The 18,659-nt window shown below is 35.8% G+C and overlaps 1 protein-coding gene across 2 annotated transcripts in view; it reads left to right on the top strand.

Moving 5' to 3' along the window:
• PDE3A (phosphodiesterase 3A) overlaps positions 1-18,659 on the top strand; it is a 363,124-nt gene that overhangs the window by 989 nt on the left and 343,476 nt on the right. Inside the window, exon 1 of one of the 2 annotated variants that reach the window (XM_055571510.1) lies at positions 13-478. The exons of the other annotated variant lie outside the window; for it this stretch is intronic. The gene's annotated coding sequence lies outside the window, so the exon portion shown is untranslated. Of the gene's footprint in view, positions 1-12; positions 479-18,659 lie in introns of those variants that run through there. 2 annotated transcript variants of the gene reach the window in all.

Genomic DNA, 18,659 nt, shown 5'->3' on the forward strand with positions numbered 1-18,659 from the left:
CGGGAAAACTTGAAAGCTTTTGGGATCCGCCACAAAGTGGAGGGAATTGGAGCGCTGGGAATAGGAGACAGCCCAGCAAAGTGCCCTAACTTCAGACTTGGAAACCAGCGAGTTTTTCTCGCCCTCTCGCACAATATTTTATAACTTGAACAACAGGAACACGAATAAGTAATAAAACTAGATGGTCTTTGCAGGGTCTACCACAGCTGAGCCAACTTTTTAGATGTGCTACACCTGGCGGATGACTTGTCTATACTTTTAAGTGCTCTCATGTTTTCCTCCTTTAGCAGAAATATTAGAATTAAGTTTGTTTTTTTTTAAGGGTGATTTGAAAACGAGGATTTTGCTAGATTTCTGTTTATTTTTATAGAATTTCTTTCTGTTTCTTCTCATAAAATTTCTTTCTTCTGAGAAGACAGGTAAACATTTATGGAAGTCAATAAAAATATTCTAGAGTTAAAGCAAGGAATGCTTGAAGGTGAGGTGCTGATATACTCTGGTTTTGCAGTATGTTTTACTTGAAGAGGCTGCGTTTGGTGGTGTCCAGTTTACTTTTTAAAATGTAATTTGGGGACATACATTATTCCATGCTGATGTGTTTTGTATTAAAACCATAAACTTCAATTTGGGGAGCAATACGTTTAACTTCAGAATTTGTCAGAATCGTGGACTGCGCTGTTAGTGTCGACTTGAAAAAATTTCTCTTGAGTATCTACATACTTAGTGAATATTTAGCGATTCAAGTGGATTTATACAGGAAATAATAATTCAGGAAAATATTTCTAAATTGCTGGTAATATAAATCTTTCAGAGAGGAGGAGGAGGAATCTAGAATTATGAGTGAGGTTATCCCGGATAATGTTTAGTGAATTGGGGGGACTTATTTCCTTATTATCATTGTTTTGAGATCATGGAATACAGTTGCTATAAGGGGTGTAAAAGAACAAACTCCTATTTTAAAAGCAGATTGTATCTGAGGAAACTTCAGTGTTCACCTCTCTACTTCAAGCTGATTTGACACTTGGGGGTGGAGGTGGTAGAGAGCTGGTTAAGTATAGCAAGTGGAAATTTACACTTTTCTCATTTAAGTTTATGCCTACCTATGGTACTATGAGAACAACTTTAGGGAGTGAGAATACCCTAAGACAGTAAGCTTTTTCTCTTTAGGTTATTCTGTGGATAATCATTTGGGTATTTCTAAGAAATAGCAGTCACCATATGGTGTGATGACTAGTTTGTTTCTCAAATGAAGTTAATTACACAGAATGTGGTTGTTTGACATTATTTAGCAGAATGGATGACAACATTGTAGTCTGTGTTTATTTTAAAATAAATGTACTTATTTAGCTTTCCGTTTAGATAAAGCAAATATTTCTTGGGTTTAGCTTACTCTAAGGGTGAAGTTAAAAACAGGCCACTGACTGATACTTAGTTTTGGTAGAAATCTGGGCATCACCAGAATAAAGTAAGCTCCCTAAAAGCCAATTGGAGGAAAACACATTTTAATTTCTTTTTAAAGTCACTGATAGAACATCTTTTAAATGAAAACACTGCTAGTTTAAATGTATTTCAAGTATACTTTTCTTTAACTTACAGGGAAATGTGACCTGATCATTGCAAAATTGAAACTTAATTTCTAAGGCAAATCTGTGAGTTAAGCATAAATAACTTGACTCCAAATTCATATCATTTAACCTCTGAAATTCGATTTCTGAAATTTCTTATTAACATTTGCGTAGGGGTGGATTTAAGATGAGAAGGTGTTTAGGGGAATTAACCAGCAGTGTTAATTAACCCATAGATTTTTACTGGTTTTCTCTGGTTTGAATTGACAAATGGATGATTTGAATAGCCTGCAGACTTCTAAGAAAATTACTGAGCATTGAATTTTCACATGTTTTGCAGATGCATACGATCGATCATGTATATTCATAATATATTTTGATCAGTTTCTTTGGTTGCCATTTTTTTTTTTAAGGCTGTGTTTATGAAGACTCTTCTAAAATGAGAGACTATCTTTTATGGTTGATGGGAAAGCAAGGTGACATTTAGCAGAAATTTATTTACTTGAATTTTTAATGAGGGCATGGGTAAGTGTGTGCGTGTTACTTAAGGCTAGTTTTTATATATGACCCTTTAAAGTTGTTGCTGAGCATAATTGTGGGGGGTGGGTGGGAACTGACAACGCACTAGGATCTTATAAGACAGGGCAATATCTCATACGTTAGCCTAACTGTGTGAAAAGTTCAGGAGCTATATAGTAAATGGCTTATCTGTTTTATCACAAGGAAACAAACTTCTGATTAAGGGTGCAAAGTGTACCACTGTCATCCGCATGCTTTATGAAATCAAGAATCAAAATAATTATAAAACACATATATAACACTGCCCTGAATGCTACCTGATTAGGAGTTCTTTTCTGAAAGAATGTCTACTCTTTAAGACAATCCTCAGGCAACAAGTGGATTTTAAGTAGAGGTGTAAGAACATAAAACACAGAGAAGCTGGCAGAGTCCTCTGGAGAATTTCATTTGGACTTTGCTCATTGTGAGGTTTAAAGGTGAGAGAATTCCAACCTTTTCTTCTCCGTGTGAATGATAGCAGCCACTAGCTTAAGAGCTATCTCTGGGCAATGACTCAATTCTGAAAGGTCAAGGAGAATAGATGATAAAATTGTCATAAGGCAAACCAAATGACAAGAGTTCCCTCCCTCCCTGCCTTCCTTTTCCCCTTCCTCAACCATCATGAAGACAATAGATCAGCTATTACATACAGAACTGAGTTTTACAGCATTGATCATAAATACAGCTTCAGCCAAAGAAAAGAGATCGATCTAGTCTTCAGTCTCAGAATTAATGGGACACTGGGTGTATCTGTGAGATGCGAATGAAGGAGTAGGCTCTCAGGAAAGAACAGAGTTGGTAACATTTGCATGGCTTTTAACTCACTCCTACTGGCCCAGTAGGTTCAAGATTTTGTAGATCAGTGAGTCAGACTACTTTTTTGGTTAATAAAGCAGATGATTCCATTAAGGTGTATGTATCTTTCTTAAGTGGATGTTTATATCCCTTAGCAAGTATCACCCTGTCTTCCAAACACTAAGGTCCTTAGAATTTCTGGAATTATTAGAAATTATGCATGATTACTAAATGTTGTTTTTCAACATAAAATTTTAATTCAGCACTTTTAACACTTGAATATTGTATTTGAAAGGGTGTCTCTTTTCTTGATACTCAACACAATCGGCTGGCTCTTTCCCTCTAATTACTGGGACCACCTTACACATTGATTTTTGAAAGAATGCAAACCAATGCAATTTTATTTTAGTTACATGTTAAGAAGGATTTAATATCTTTGCCTACAGTTTCACATAAAATAAACACAAGCTGTATGCCTCTCACCTCACCATTAATACTTTTGTACCACTTCATGACAAAATTCTTTGTGGTGGGTACACTCTCAGTCAGAAATGTACAGCTGTATACTTCATTTTGTGAGATTAAAAATCAAAATATTTTTGCACACATAGGGCCTTAAGGCTGTTAATTAAACATATTTAGCAAAAAGATCTTGAGCAGGCTTTTTAGGAATGTAATGTTTTTTTGTACGAGTCTAGTGGTTGGTTATCAAAAGAAGAATCAAGTTTTTCATTACTGATATAAGAAAGATATTTTCAAGCAAAAAAAGCCAAAAACAGAAACAGCAAAGCAAAAAGAATAGGATACAGTAGTAGGTGTAGTTTTCAATGGTAGGCCTTCTTACATCTTTGGTAAAAAGTACAACTTTCTTGCATTTACTGTGTATTTTTAAAATACAAAAGTATTTCTTCTGAAAATATAGAATTAATTGTTCTTTAAACTCCTAAATACATTTCAGGATAACAGAACATATTTCTCAAATTTAATAAATTTCAGAAACAATCATGCCTTTTAATCCAATTGTAGCTTCAATCACGTTTCAGGAGTATAACTTGGCATCTGGCAATACAAAGAACAATATTGATTATTTATGACCTGCTGACAGAATTAAAATTAATTAAGGCCAACTTCTAAAAACCCTAAAAAGGAAAAACAAGATATTCTCATCCCTTGGGAAAGGTGAGGGCAGAAAATTTTTTGGTATGTAGGGACAAAATTGTGATTTTACTTTGTGAATATAGATATTTAAAGCATACTGAAAAAAGTGTTTTAACTGACAGAAATAGTCAGTGAATCTATATAAATTTACAGAGGTTGGAAGGAGGCAAACAGTAATTTCACTCTTTCTGTATTGAGTCTAAAGTGTAAAAAAGTTAAAACTGTAGAACTGAAAGAAATGCTGTGTATGCTGGGCTGTCATGTTAATTAAATAAACAACCAGAACAGTGACTCTGTGTATGAAATACATTTTGAAAAGTCTAGGGGGGAGGGGGTTCAGGCAGGCAAGGGTGAGTGACACTGGCATGAAAAAACATTCATTATATCTGTAGTGACATTTGTGTGAATTTGCTGTACTCTGTTAGGAAATACAGCTCTGAGAAGAATCTCTTCAGGACTCTAGGTGAATAAAAGTCTTCACCAAATTTAATTTCACATTGTTTTTCAATAAGTTCTCATTTATTATGTTGCAGTAGGATGTTTGTGAACCTCAAAATTAGAAATTTGCATGTATATTATATTTTAAGATTTTTGATTAATGTGATTTGTGCCAGTAACAGCCCAGTAGTCTATGTACACTTCATTGAAAACTTGGGTTATTTAATCTTAGTAAAAGAGTGAGTTTATTTAGGGTATAGGGGGCGGAGTTGGATTTTTCAGAAAACCTTTTTTGCATAGGGCAAGTTTCTTGAGCTTTGTGAAATTAGACACAATCCTACACGTTTCTGGTGAATTGTTTTCATTGGCCACGTGTGTGCTGAGTCGCTTCAGTTGTGTCTGACTCTTTGCGACCCCATGGACTGTAGCCTGCCAGGCTCCTCTGTACAGGGGTTTCTCCAGGCAAGAATATTGAAGTGGGTTGCCATTACCTTCTCCAGGGAGTCTTCCTGTCCCAGGGATTGAACCTGTGTGTTTCTCAAGTCTCCTACGTTGGTAGGCGGGTTCTTTACCACTAGCACCACCTGGTAAGCCTTTCATTGGCCATGTGTCTTCTACTCCATGGAGTCTCTACCTCCCTTTCCTCTTCTGGGTGTGATATTAAAAGAAGCTTCAAGTGTATTAAATTGAAAACTCAATTTGTGTTTATTTTCTATTAATACATTCCTATTTTCAAGGAAGCTGTATCAAATAAGTCAGAATAAACCAGGAGATTCAGAGACACCTCCATATTCTTGCACTTAAAGCTGAGCTCTTAATAGTCAAATGAACATTAGTTCCTTTACATAGAAATTTAAATGCTTGTAGGAATTACCTCACAGTATATACTTTTACTGTTGGTAGTATTTTTTTAAAGAAGTTTTTTGTTTATGTTTTCTGTAAGGCTACCCTAGGGAATTATCTCAGTGTTGTACTTGAGAATGTACACTTACACGATTGTCACCATGAAATACACAGGTTTGATTTCTGGGGGAAAAAAGTCTTCAAAAGATGTGCAGAAGTCATAGTTCAGAGAAAAATTTGTCAGATACTGATTGCTGAAAATATTAGTTGGCCGTATGTGTTCTCCCAAAATGTCTGCTATTTTAGAAGAAGATGCTATCCTTAGCTGATGTTATTCCTTAAAGTGTTTGGTCAGTGAACCTATACAATGTCAAGTCAACATGCTTTGTCTGTGCATTAATAAGCCTTGTGCTAAAAAGCATACAAATTCTATACAGGTACAATGTAGCACCTTGGCTCTTCAGAGCTTAGAGTCTAGTCAGGATAATGAGATATCAACATAAGAAAGGGAGAAATCACAGGAAAGTATGGAAATGACCTCTTAGGTAATCACTGAAGCAGTGCATATAGTATCTTAGAGCAGATTTTAAATCTAGAGCCAGAACCCTTCATCTCATCTCTGATATTTCATGCAAAAGTTCATCCTTTCATTTTTCTGGGAAAAAACTTTATGTTTTCATAGATTTTCAGAAGGTCCTCAATGCATAATGGTTAAACATAATTGTTTTAGGTTTTGAGCAGGTTTAGGTTTTGAAGGCAAGGGAGAATTGTTTCTTTGAAGTGGAAAGTAATTTAGTATACATTAATAGGACTTCTGAAATAAGGATAATACAAGATTTGGGACACGTTACACACACCTCAAGCTAACACAGTGGTGGCTTTCCTATCCTGAGGTGTAGTCTATGGCTTAAGGAACTTGTTGCAGCGAGATCTTAAAATGCTTAATTCCATGCAGGCTGTAGTTAGGAGACTAGAATAAGTCTGATTTTAGAGAAAAGGAAACTGAGGGAGAATCAGCTAAAAGTATGTAGCAACCTGAGGTAAAATGTTGACTTTTATCCAGTTCTCTTTGGAGTTGAATCTGCTGCTGGGAAACAGTGGAAAAAGAGTTAGGCAGATCATTTTAAACCTACTAATCACTTGTGATTTTACACTGGAATCCAACTCTAAATTCTCATTCAGGATTAGAAGATTGAATAAAACCCATTGAATGTACAGATAACACAAAACTCTGGAGCCCTTACAAAGGTGAGTTTTCTGGTCATCTACCAGGCAGCCTTTAGACTCTATTATTCAAGACTTTGTCCCAGAAATGAATATCAATTGCATTGCAAAGTCCTACTTTGTGGAATCTTTGTCTCATCAAAGAAGAGTGCATGATGGTGGTTTAAATATTGATTTTTGTTTTCATTTTAGTTTTCAGTGAATCGATTTAAAAATGTTCAGGATTTCAACTTCAAGGTGAAAAGGAATCTGCACATGGGTAAAGCATTTCTTTGTTAGCAAAACAGCTGGTGGTTTTTTGTTCATCTGAATTATTTTTCATGGTTTCTGTGGGAATCCATTAAAATATAAGTAAATAGGATGTAAGTTTTTTAGAGGCAGTCACGAGAAACATTACCATTTAGAAGATGGAAAGCTGTTTGGGAAAAGTCAAACTAAACAACTTCTGCTTATTTGATTTGATTAGAGCTGTCATTTATTCTTGAGGAATGTGATGATGATTATAGATTTTAAGTATTTCAAGTCCTGCTAAGATGATACTAAAAGTACTTAGGTGTATTCATGTTTTTTCATCCTAAGAATATGGATAATTGTAAGGAGCACATGATGTCTGTTTTGTGTGTTTATGTGTGTGCATACATGTGTGCATGCCTGGGTATGTGCAAGACTTTTTCCTCTGCCAGGAAATTGTTTTACTTGCATCAATTTAATGGAGAAACAGTGTCACCCAGTGGCTTTGATGAAAACAGTCCTGTAAACATTATAGATAAGCGCTGTCCAATGGAAATACAACAGGAGCAAATTACTGAATTTCATGTTTTCTAGTAGCCTCATAAAAAAGTAAAAAAAAAAAATTAAATAAAAACCAACTAGGTGAAATCCATGATAATACTGTTTAATTTAATTCATTGTATCATGCTAACATAAAATCAACGTATAAATCAAGATATTTTGCTTTCTGTTTTTTTGTGTGCTGAAGTCTGATTTTGTGGTGTGTGTTTTCCACTTACAGCCCATCTCAGTCTGGTGTAGCTACATTTCAAGTACTTGATAGACACATGTGGCTGATGGTTAATCTTTGGAACATTTTTAAAGAGCTGAAGTACTTGAATACTAATGTTACCTCTTCCATTATAATGGAAAATCCATGTAGATTTTATGATAGCACTTAATATACAACTGTTCACATTTGTATATAATCTTGCTGCTCTAATAGTTGGCAAGTCAGTCTGATTTTCCTCCTTTGACATTATTGCACGTATTTTAAAATACGTTGATTTTAATTGGAGGGAGAGTTTAACACAGTCCTTAATGAGGAACCGTTTTGTTAACTTGATGTATAACACAGAATCAGTGTTACCAGCTAATTATGAATTTGCCTTTCAAAGTGTGATTTGTTAACAGGGATGGCTTATGGATATAGTGTGAACACATGACCAGCCATGGTGATTAGTCTGTTATTGGGTTATCTAATGTCTCTTTAGAAATGAAAGTGCTTATGTTTATAATGCATGTTGTTATCTTGGTAACTTAGGAAACTTAAGTGACAAACCTGCTAGTAGCTTTAATGGATGAAAATTCTAGCAGTGTCTGTAAAAGGCTGATGACTCCTTGCTATTGCTTATTTAAACACCACTCTCATAGATATACAAAAGGAAAATGCTTCTATTTTGTGTCTAGAAAGGACTAGACTTTTGATAATGTGTAATTTCTAAACTAGAAATTGAGATTAGGTGGCTTTTGAAGCTCTGCGTGATTTCAAACTGCATGAACCTAGAAAAATGTACAGATGAAAAAGGCAAACTTTAAAAGTCCCACCATTCTGGGACTTCCCTGGCAGTCCAGTGGTTAAGACTCTGAGCCTTCACTGAAGGGGTTAGGTCGCTGGTCTAACTGCTGGTGATCTATGGCACCGCCATAAGATTGAAAAAAAAAAAATTAAATGAGGCCTTTTGCCCCCCTTACACTCCTTACCCTCTTTCCATCTCCTTTCCTCAAACTCTATGAATTCATTAACTCTAGGCATAGTTCCAATATATTACATTGAGAATTGATGAGAAGACAACTTTTGATATATGGCATGATCCTTTATATACATAGATGTATAGAATTATTTTTTAAATAGGCATTTATTTTGTGCATATTGGTTTATAATCTGTATGTGTTACTGTATGTTTTTCAATTTATGAATTTCTCCCTTTTAAAGTAAGACATTATTTATCTTTGCATTAGAGAATAAAAATGCAGAGGTAGGTAGGTTTTCATCTATAACTTAGGAGATAATCTAAAAAGAACAAAAGGTAATAGAATCATGATATACAAAGAAGCACATTTATCTAAAAAGAAATAATGTGGACTCAATCTCACTCCTGGTGAAGCTGGCTTAATTTAGCTTTCTTTGAAGTAACTAGCTAAATAATAAAAAGCTATAGTAATCGTAACTGTTACTTGAGTTTGTATTTAATATAACTAGTCATTCACCTGGCGAATTCTGAAATTACTTTAAATTAATGTAGAGGTTGGGCTTGTAAATTTTTTTTTTTTTGGCCAGTCTTCTTTTCTTATAATGTCCTCTGTATGTGTGTGTGTGTGTGTATGTATAAATATTTTTCCAAGCAATGCGTTTTATTTCATTTTTTTTTAAACAAAATAGGTTCTTCTCACTCAGAGTGTGTTTAAAAATTTAAGGAATGCTTTTCTATCCCCCACACCCCACTGTACCTTGTCAGAATATTAAAATAATTTTATGCAAGAATTTTATGTGGTTTAAATTTAATAGAATTTTAATAGAATTTTTCCACCTTCTGAAGTAAGTTGAAATAACTGAATATGCTGTGTCTGTGGCAAGTGTTTCCTCCTCTTCAGATATAATCCACTTAAGTAAGCCTAATGGAAGTTTGAAGTCATAGAAATTTGGCAGGGGGAATGGTTTATTTGGGGGCGACCCCTGTGGAATCAGCCTCCTTTGGACATTTTTAAGCTAGCTTGAGCACAGAGAAAGCAAATGGTTCTTATTTTTAAACTAAGTATTTCAGAGGATGAAGTTAACAGGTCTGCTTAGGAAATGCTCTTCAGGAGGCAGTGCTAGTCCTTGTCATACAAAACAACCCCCTGTTTGGGTGTTAGCAAACACCTAACTCCGCAACAATCTCCCAGAGAGTGGGAGAGACATCCTGAGCTGCCTGGGCTCCCCGAAAATCTGCTTTCTAGGCTCAAGAACTGAAGAAGTCACACTCATGTCACAGCATTTTCATTATAAAAGGAATCAACCCTTCTTCCCTTCCTTGTGTCAGCCATCAATATATTTTTTAGAAAATTCCAGTCCAGTGTCTCGCTCTGCACCAGCTAGTGAAATAAAGGGACGGAGAAGAAAGAAATGATTTTACTCTGAAATATTTACCCCCCAATCTCCTGAGACTGAACTAGTGATTAAACCTACTGAAGTAAACTTCTGTAGAAAAAAGTAGCCTATTCACTAGTCTGTGAATTTACATTTTTAAAATATTTATACTTTATTACTATAAAAAGTTTATCTGTATGTACAGTTCTCCATAGTGGCTATATCAATTTACATTCCCACCAACAGTGCAAGAGGGTTCCCTTTTTCCACATCCTCTCCAGTATTTACTGTTTTCTATTATTGTTACTATTATTGTAGTTTTTTTTTTTTGATGATGTCCATTCTGACTGGTGTGAGGTTTCCTCATTGTAGTTTTGATTTACATTTCTCTAATAATGAGTGATGTAGAGCATCTTTTCATGTGTTTATTGGCCATCTGTATTCCTCTTAGGAAAAATGTCTGTTTAGGTCTTCTGCCCATTTTTTGATTGGGATATTTGTTTTTCTGATATTGGACTGTATGAGCTGCTTATGTATTTTGGAGATCTAATTCTTTTTCAGTTGTTTTGTTTGCAATTATTTTCTCCCAATCGGAAGGTTGTCTACATGGATACACTGCCATGTGTAAAATAGATAACTGGTGAGAAGCTGTTATGTAACACAGGGAGCCCAGCCTGGTGCTCTGTGATGACCTGGAAGGGTGGGTTGGAGGAAGGGAGGGAGGCTCTAGAGGGAGTTGATATATGTATAGTTATGTCTGGTTTGCATTGTTGTGTGGGAGAAACCAATATAACATTGTAAAGACGTTTCATCCAATTAAAAATAAATAAAAATTCGAAACATGACTTACAAAGATTCTCTGGCATGTGTCAGATAAGGAGCTGAACTTGCCTGTGCCTTTCGTGGTAGGAAACCCCACTCAGCATGAGTCCTAGATATTTATTTTTAGCTCGCTCCCAACTGAAAATAACCAAACCACCCCCAAGACCAATGTGGTATGAACTTCAGAACAGTATCTGAAGTTAGAGTATGTTTTTCAGAAAAATAAAAGTTCAAGTCTTTTTCATGTACAACTAATGCTTTAATTGAGAAAGAATCGACTTTGACATTTGTTCCCGTGGCTTTCTACAAAGTGTTGGTAGGTGTTCAGCTACACCTTCTTACAGTTAGTCTATATTCTTGTTAGAGGTTCTTACTGAATTGCTGCGTTTCCTGAAAAGTCTCATGTAAAGTAACTACTATCTCCTTTTTATATTTTAATTGCACTCAGTTACAAAATATAATTTGAGCACATTGCTTCCAGGGATGACTTTGTGAAATTAGCTTTTTTCAAATGTCATCCAACTATAGTGCTAGTCCAATTGTGCTGAATAATCTAGAGGTTTGGTAGCATAATTTCAGAGTCCAGAGGAATTTAAAAATCAACACTTTACAAGGTTTCATCAGAATGACAGGTTTTAATTTATCCAATCAATTTGATGGTATATCTAGTTTTTAATAGAACTTGTTAAAATAGAAAGGAAGTTTTAAGTCAAATAAGAATATTTTGTTGCTGTATTTTAACTCTTAATAGAGAGATATTGTCATCTTCTCTCACTGAAAGCAGACATTTCTCTTCTGAGTATGTTAAGCAGATTATCGTGCCTTTAAAAGAACTAGAAGTACAGTTTAGGGAAAAAAAAAAAGTTATTTCCCACTTTCTTTTCCAGAAACAAGTTTCTTTTAGTTTGTGGATGTCAAATGGTCTCATATATCTTTTAGAAAGGCTACCTGTACTGAAAACTTTGAGAGTTTCAGGTATCTTTGAATATATTTAAAATCTGAATGTTGTTTCTCTTTGAAAACATAAATTACAAACTGAGAATTTAGTTACAGAATAATTCATGTTTTGAAATAAACCAGATATATTCTTTGGTAAAGGAGCCATTTCTAAATTTATTTGACATTTTTGTCAAATGTAAAATAGAATAAGAAATTTAGGAGCAAAACCTTTTACTCTATTTTCATTTTGGTACAGGAAGCTAGCCATTTGAATGGTGTCTGTTTTTACTCTTAATGATTTGTTTGTGCTACAATTGAAATTGTTTTTGCTAGATAAGCAGGGCCTAAATTATAGCAGCTATTAAGGTCTCATTTTGTCCACTTCTCCTTCTTTTTACTTGAATAATAATGGGATGAGCTCTTCTTCACTCCTTCAAAGAATGACAAGAGCTTTTAAATATATTCAGTGGAATTTCTGTAAGCCACTAACTAGTCCTTATTGAAAAGTATGAGAATTCGATTGGGAATGTTGGATCAGGATATAACTGAACACTGATTAAGTAAATTATCTAAAAACCAAAGTAGCATTCAGAAGTGGAAACTTCCCATAATAAATGAGTGAAAGAAATGGAAGCTAGTATTTTGCTTGTGCAGAAAGAAGACTAGATTGAAATTGAAAGAATTCCTCTGTTTAAAAAATACACACACACACACACACACACACACACACACACACACACACTGATTGAACGGTCTTCTGGGAATGTGCCCCTAAAATCTAGAACTCCTATGGTTTGGAAAGAGGAGACCCTGGGGGTGTCACTTCTGCCCAGCCATGCATTGTCAGGATCTGTTCTTAACTTTAGACCTAAAACTCTTTGATCATTTTTCAGAGGTCATAGTGCTATTCATAAATGTTCCAGACACTGACTACTTTCAAAGATGTAGATTCTTACTTTTTAGGTTTTTAGTGCATTTATCACTTTGACTTTTAAATGAAATGTTATGGCAATCTTGTGTGAACTTTTACCTCTTCTGTGACAAGATCGATGAAAAAGGTCAGCAGATAAATATATCTTATTTAAGACTGACTCTCTATTTCCTAGGTGGTGATAATATAAAGAACCCGCCTGCCAATTCAGGATACTTAAGAGATGTGAGTTTGATCCCTGGATCAGGAAGATCCCCTGGAGGAGGGCATGGCAACCCACTCCAGTAGTCTTACCTAGAGAATCCCATGAACAGAGGTGCCTAGTGGGCTATGATCCATAAGGTCTCAAAGAATTGGACACAACTGAGTGACTTAGCACGTACGCATGCACTCTATTTCACACTGACTCTTTGTTATCTTCTAAGTATTTTAGTATACCTGAATTCTTACCATCTTTTTCCCCGGTGCTAATCTTATGTAATTATAATGCTATGTTAATCAAAGCTCCAAAACTTTGGCCACCTGATACAAACAACTGACTCATTAGAAAAGACCCTGATGCTGGAAAAGATTGAAGGCAGGAGGAGAAGGGGATGAAAGAGGATGAGATGATTGGATGGCATCACCAACTTGATTGACATGAGTTTGAGCAAGCTCTGGGAGTTGGTGATAGACAGGGAAGCCTGGTGTACTGCAATCCATGGGGTAACACAGAGTCGGACATGACTGAGCAACTGAACTGAACTGATTAATGAAACTGTTGTTTATGAATTCTGATAGTAAAAAGCTCTAATTAATAGATAAATAGACTTCTTCCTTCAGATGCTTTCAAAAATCTTGTAGGATATAGCCTGACATCACTTACTTACCATTATACCTTATCTAGCACTTTCTAAGTCAAGCTGCTATATGTGTCTTCAAATGATATAGTTCTCGAATTTTAATATGAATAATTATTTGGGAAACTTATTAAAATGATAATTCCTAGGTCCTAAGGCCAGATACTCTGGTTTAATTATGTGTAGAATGGGGCCCAGAAATCTAGAGTTTTAGAGCATTTAGGTCACCTTAGTGAAGAAACACAGAGCTATAAACTTTTATTTAATAAAACTAGACAAATTTTGGACTTTTGCAATGTGATTAAGCAGTTAAAAAGTGCTTGGTTGAATATCATGAGGAAAACATTTAAATACATACATCTATATATATACACATTGACAGGTTATACACATAGACATAACTTCCAGATGTTCAAGTTAGTTTTAGAAAAGGCAGGGGAACCGGAGATCAAATTGCCAACATCTGCTGGATCATTGAAAAAGCAAGACAGTTTCAGAAAAACATCTATTTCTGCTTTATTGACTATGCCAAAGCCTTTGACTGTGTGGATCACAATAAACTGTGGAAAATTCTGAAAGAGATGGCAATACCAGACCACCTGACCTGCCTCTTGAGAAACCTGTATACAGGTCAGGAAGCAACAGTTAGAACTGGACATGGAACAACAGACTGGTTCCAAATAGGAAAAGGAGTACGTCAAGGCTATATATTGTCACCCTGCTTATTTAACTTATATGCAGAGTACATCACGAGAAACGCTGGGCTGGAGGAAGCACAAGCTGGAATCAAGATTGCCGGGAGAAATATCAATAACCTCAGATATGCAGATAACACCACCTTTATGGCAGAAAGTGAAGAACTAAAGAGCCTCTTGATGAAAGTGAAAGTGGAGAGTGAAAAAGTTGGCTTAAAGCTCAACATTCAGAAAACTAAGATCATGGCATCCGGTTCCATCACTTCATGGAAAATATTTGGGGAAACAGTGGCTGAATTTATTTTTCCATCCTCCAAAATCACTGCGGATGGTGATTGCAGCCATGACGCTTGCTCCTTGGAAGGAAATTTATGACCAACCTAGATAGCATATTAAAAAGCAGAGACATTACTTTGCCAACAAAGGTCCATCTAGTCAAGGCTATGGTTTTTCCAGTGGTCATGTATGGATGTGAGAATTGGACTATAAAGAAAGCTGAGAGCAGAAGAATTGATGTTTTTGAACTGCAGTGTTGGAGAAGACTCTTGAGAGTCCCTTGGACTGCAAGGAGATCCAAGCAGTCCATCCTAAAGGAGATCAGTCCTGGGTGTTCATTGGAAGGACTGATATTGAAGCTGAAACTTCGACACTTTGGCCACCTGATACAGAAAGCTGACTCATTTGAAAAGACCCTGATGCTGGGAAAGGTTGAGGTTAGGAGGAAAGGGGGGCAACAGAGGATGAGATGGTTGGATGCCATCACTGATACAATGGACATGGGTTTGGGTGGACTCCGGGAGTTGGTGAGGGACAGGGAGGCCTGGCATGCTGCAGTTCATGGGGTTGCAATGAATCGGACATGACTGAGCAACTGAACTGAACTGAGACAGATTATTACAGTTTATTAATTTATGCGTGTGTGCTCAGTTGTATCTGACTCTTTGCAGCTCCATGGATTGTAGTCTGCCAGGCTCGTCTGTCCATGGAATTTTCCAGGGAAGTATACTGGAGTGGGTTGCCACTTCCTTCTCCATGGGATCTTCCCCACCCAGGGATTTAACCCAGGTGTCTTGCATCTCCTCGCAGGTAGATTCTTTTACCACTGCACCACCTGGGAAGCCCCATTAACCTATGACATACATAAAATTTTCACTTTGATTTCCCCATTGAAGATATCTCAGAGATGTTATCTGATACTTTGCAGATCAGTTTCTTCTTCTGTGAGGACGAAGAAATAATTTCCTCACCTATCTCCTATATGTTGTTACAAAGCTTAAATAAAAATATATCACCCTACAAATGTTAAGTAGAAAGAGTATATGCTCTGGACAGAGACAGGCTGAAGCTTTGTAATATATACAAGGTCCTTCAACTTTCTGAACATGAATAATCCTATCTAACATAGGAAGACTACAACCCACTTCTTAGTGTGAAGATGAAGTTAATAGAAATAAAAGACATTGGTTCTTGTCAAAATCCTCCCCCCCCCCCCCCCCCCGCCTTGCTGAACAAGAATGATGCGTGTGTGCTAGGTTAATAGAGTTACATCAGACACTTTATGACCGTGTGGACTGTAGCCCGCCAGGCATCTCTGTCCATGGGATTCTCCAGGCAAGAATACCTGAATGGGTTGTCAGTTCCTTCTCCAGGGGATCTTCCCAACCCAGGGATCGAACTGGCATCTCTTGCATCTCCTGCATTGGCGGATGGTTTCTTGACCACTAATACCAACTGGAAAGCCTGAACAGAATAGTATCTTCTTATATCTATTGGGGCCATGTCATTGAAGGTTTGCATCTGATTAAAAAAAAAATCAAAACCGAAACAAAAAAGCAATCTTGGAAGTCTAACACAAAAATCAGGTTTTCTGAAGTTAATCAGAATATTAGAGAGTTACTTAAATTACAGTCAAAGCTACTGGCCAATGAAGAGCCTGGAGAGTCAGACTAGTTAATACTGGAAGAGAAGAATTTGTCAAAGATGGTGACAGGTGCTTCAGAAGTAAACATGTGAGTGAAAAAGGATGAAGGGAGGATATTTAAAAAATTGATAGAGTCTTTGAACATGTTTGTAAAAATAACTGATGATTCTTTTGAGTTGGTTGTGCAATCATGTGTCATATAATGCCATCAGCAACTTGATTTGTGCTTTTGCCACAATTATAAGCCATATTTTGTTTTTGAAAACAAACTGGTTGTTTTTTCTTTTTGTTTTTAAGAGTTTTTAGTTTAATTTTTGTGGTATAATTCTAGTCATGCCCTTCCTTTTTCTTTTCATTTGCCTATGAGACCATTATTCTCAAATAAGAGGGACTTCCTGCTTGTAATCTATGAAAAACAGCTAGTTCAGTACTCGTTTAGTAATCACCCTCAGTCATTAAAGCCCTATTGCATTAATTCAGGGAGAATTGGGAATTATATCAGGAGATAGTGTTAGACGGTGGGCTTTCTGGTAGCTTAGCAGTAAAGAATTCACCTGCCAATGCAGGAGACACGAGTTCGATCCCTGGGTTGGGAAGATTCCCTGGAGGAGGAAACAGCAACCCACTCCAGTATTCTTGCCTGGGAAATCCCATGGACAGAGGAGCCTGGTGGGCAACAGTCCATGGGGTCTCAAAAGAGTTGGATACAACTTAGTGACTAAAAAGCAAATACTAAGGGAATGAATACACACACACACACACACACACGCACACACACACATATATAAATCATTTCTTGCTTTTAAAATACTCTGAGTTGACTTTTTTTCTCTTCAATTTTATCTTCTATCTTAGCCTTCCAGAGGACATTCAAATTCTAAGCCTTTTTAGAAAACCATCAGATCTCCTAATGTTGAAACTCTAGTGAAGTATCTTAAACACTTCATAAAGCATTATCAGATTGGCTAAAAACTTTGGGTTTTCCTGTTAACATCTTACACAAAACCCCAAATGGACTTTTTGGCCAACCCAGTAGTTTTTTGGGTTTTATAATATTTAGCTGGATAAAAGTTAGTTTTGAAATTTTATTCTTCCATAAACATTTTTAAAATTTTAAAATAAATGTGAATAAAATAAAATTTTAATACAGTTAAGTGTTGTCTCTTTTGAACAGGTATCTTTGTAACACATGCTTTTATATCCTGAGGTTTCATATAGCAAAAAAAAAAAAAAGATGCAAGACTTTCTCATTTTATTAGTCTTTCAATAGTCTGACAAATCCCATTTTTATCTGAAGGCATCTTGCCAGTATTTTCTAGACCTTCCTATAGAGGAAATACTTCTATTTTGTTTTCATATTAACTCAGACCATTTGTCAACCTCCAGAGCACTTCAGTGATACGTGCTGTATAAATATTTAAATTACGATAGCTTGATTGCCTTGTAACTTTTCAGAGTTTGCTAACCCTACACTATGGTTAGTATCTGGTTATGAAATAGTTTCCATACTGCTTGGGAGACACAAAAGATAAGGAAATTTCAAGCCTGTAACGTGAAGAGCTTTTCATCACATTGGAAAACATTCTGATGAATGCAGAGGGAAATCGGGAGATAAAATGGAGGATGCAGCATGCTATCAACTCCAACTATCAAATGCATAGCTGAAAAGAAATTGGTTGAAACGTTTGTTCTTGTTTGGATGAGGGTATCGTGGATGATTTTGGTATATTTTTATCTTCAATATTGTCTCAGTTTTTAACCCTGGGTACTTATTTTATAGTCAGGAAAACAAAACTTTATATAAAGAAACATAGTCATTTGACCTTTTCCCCCAGATATGTTCACAGAGTGCTTCGAGGGTCACTTACCCAGTACTGGTCCGTGGACTTGCAGTCATGGAAATAGGAACTCCAGGTGCTTTTATGAATGGTACTGTGGTCTCCAGTACTGGGTAAAACATGTTCAGAAGTAAAATCCTCTTGCACTCCCAGTTCTTCACCCAAGTGGCTGGAAAGGCATCAGCTTCTTATAAGATTGAAGGTTCAACTGGTATTTTATCTTGCATTATGGATCCCTGAAATTATAGAATGGCATACACACAATTTTTGTAACTTGACCTGATAGTATAGTTTTTTGAAAAAATATACATATAGGTGTGCTGAAATACATACACATGTACTGAAACATGCTTCAATTTTTATAACGTATTTGGGACTTATTTTCATTTTAAAGGCGACAGCAAAACTAATCATGAATGTGATATGTTGAGATCAGCATGGAAATGAGTTGGGAGGAAAAATTCTTTATAAAACATATATAAGGAGAGTATTGGGCCTACCTTGCTGATTATTAGACCAACAAATAAAAATCAACTTTATAATAATTGTTTTTTAAAGTAACAAACATAAAATTTTTTTAACTTGAAAGATTTCAGTTTACCAAAGGATTTATTAATACATAGTATGATTTTTGTAATAGTTTATGCATAGCCCATAAATATAAGCACTTTAATTTTAGAGTAGTTTAAAATTTTATCCATAACTCATATGCAGACATATAACAGGTTGTTTCTGTATTTTGCTTTCTCTGAA

Source organism: Bubalus kerabau, chromosome 1 (assembly GCF_029407905.1).
Source record: "Bubalus kerabau isolate K-KA32 ecotype Philippines breed swamp buffalo chromosome 1, PCC_UOA_SB_1v2, whole genome shotgun sequence".
NCBI lineage: Eukaryota > Metazoa > Chordata > Mammalia > Artiodactyla > Bovidae > Bubalus > Bubalus kerabau.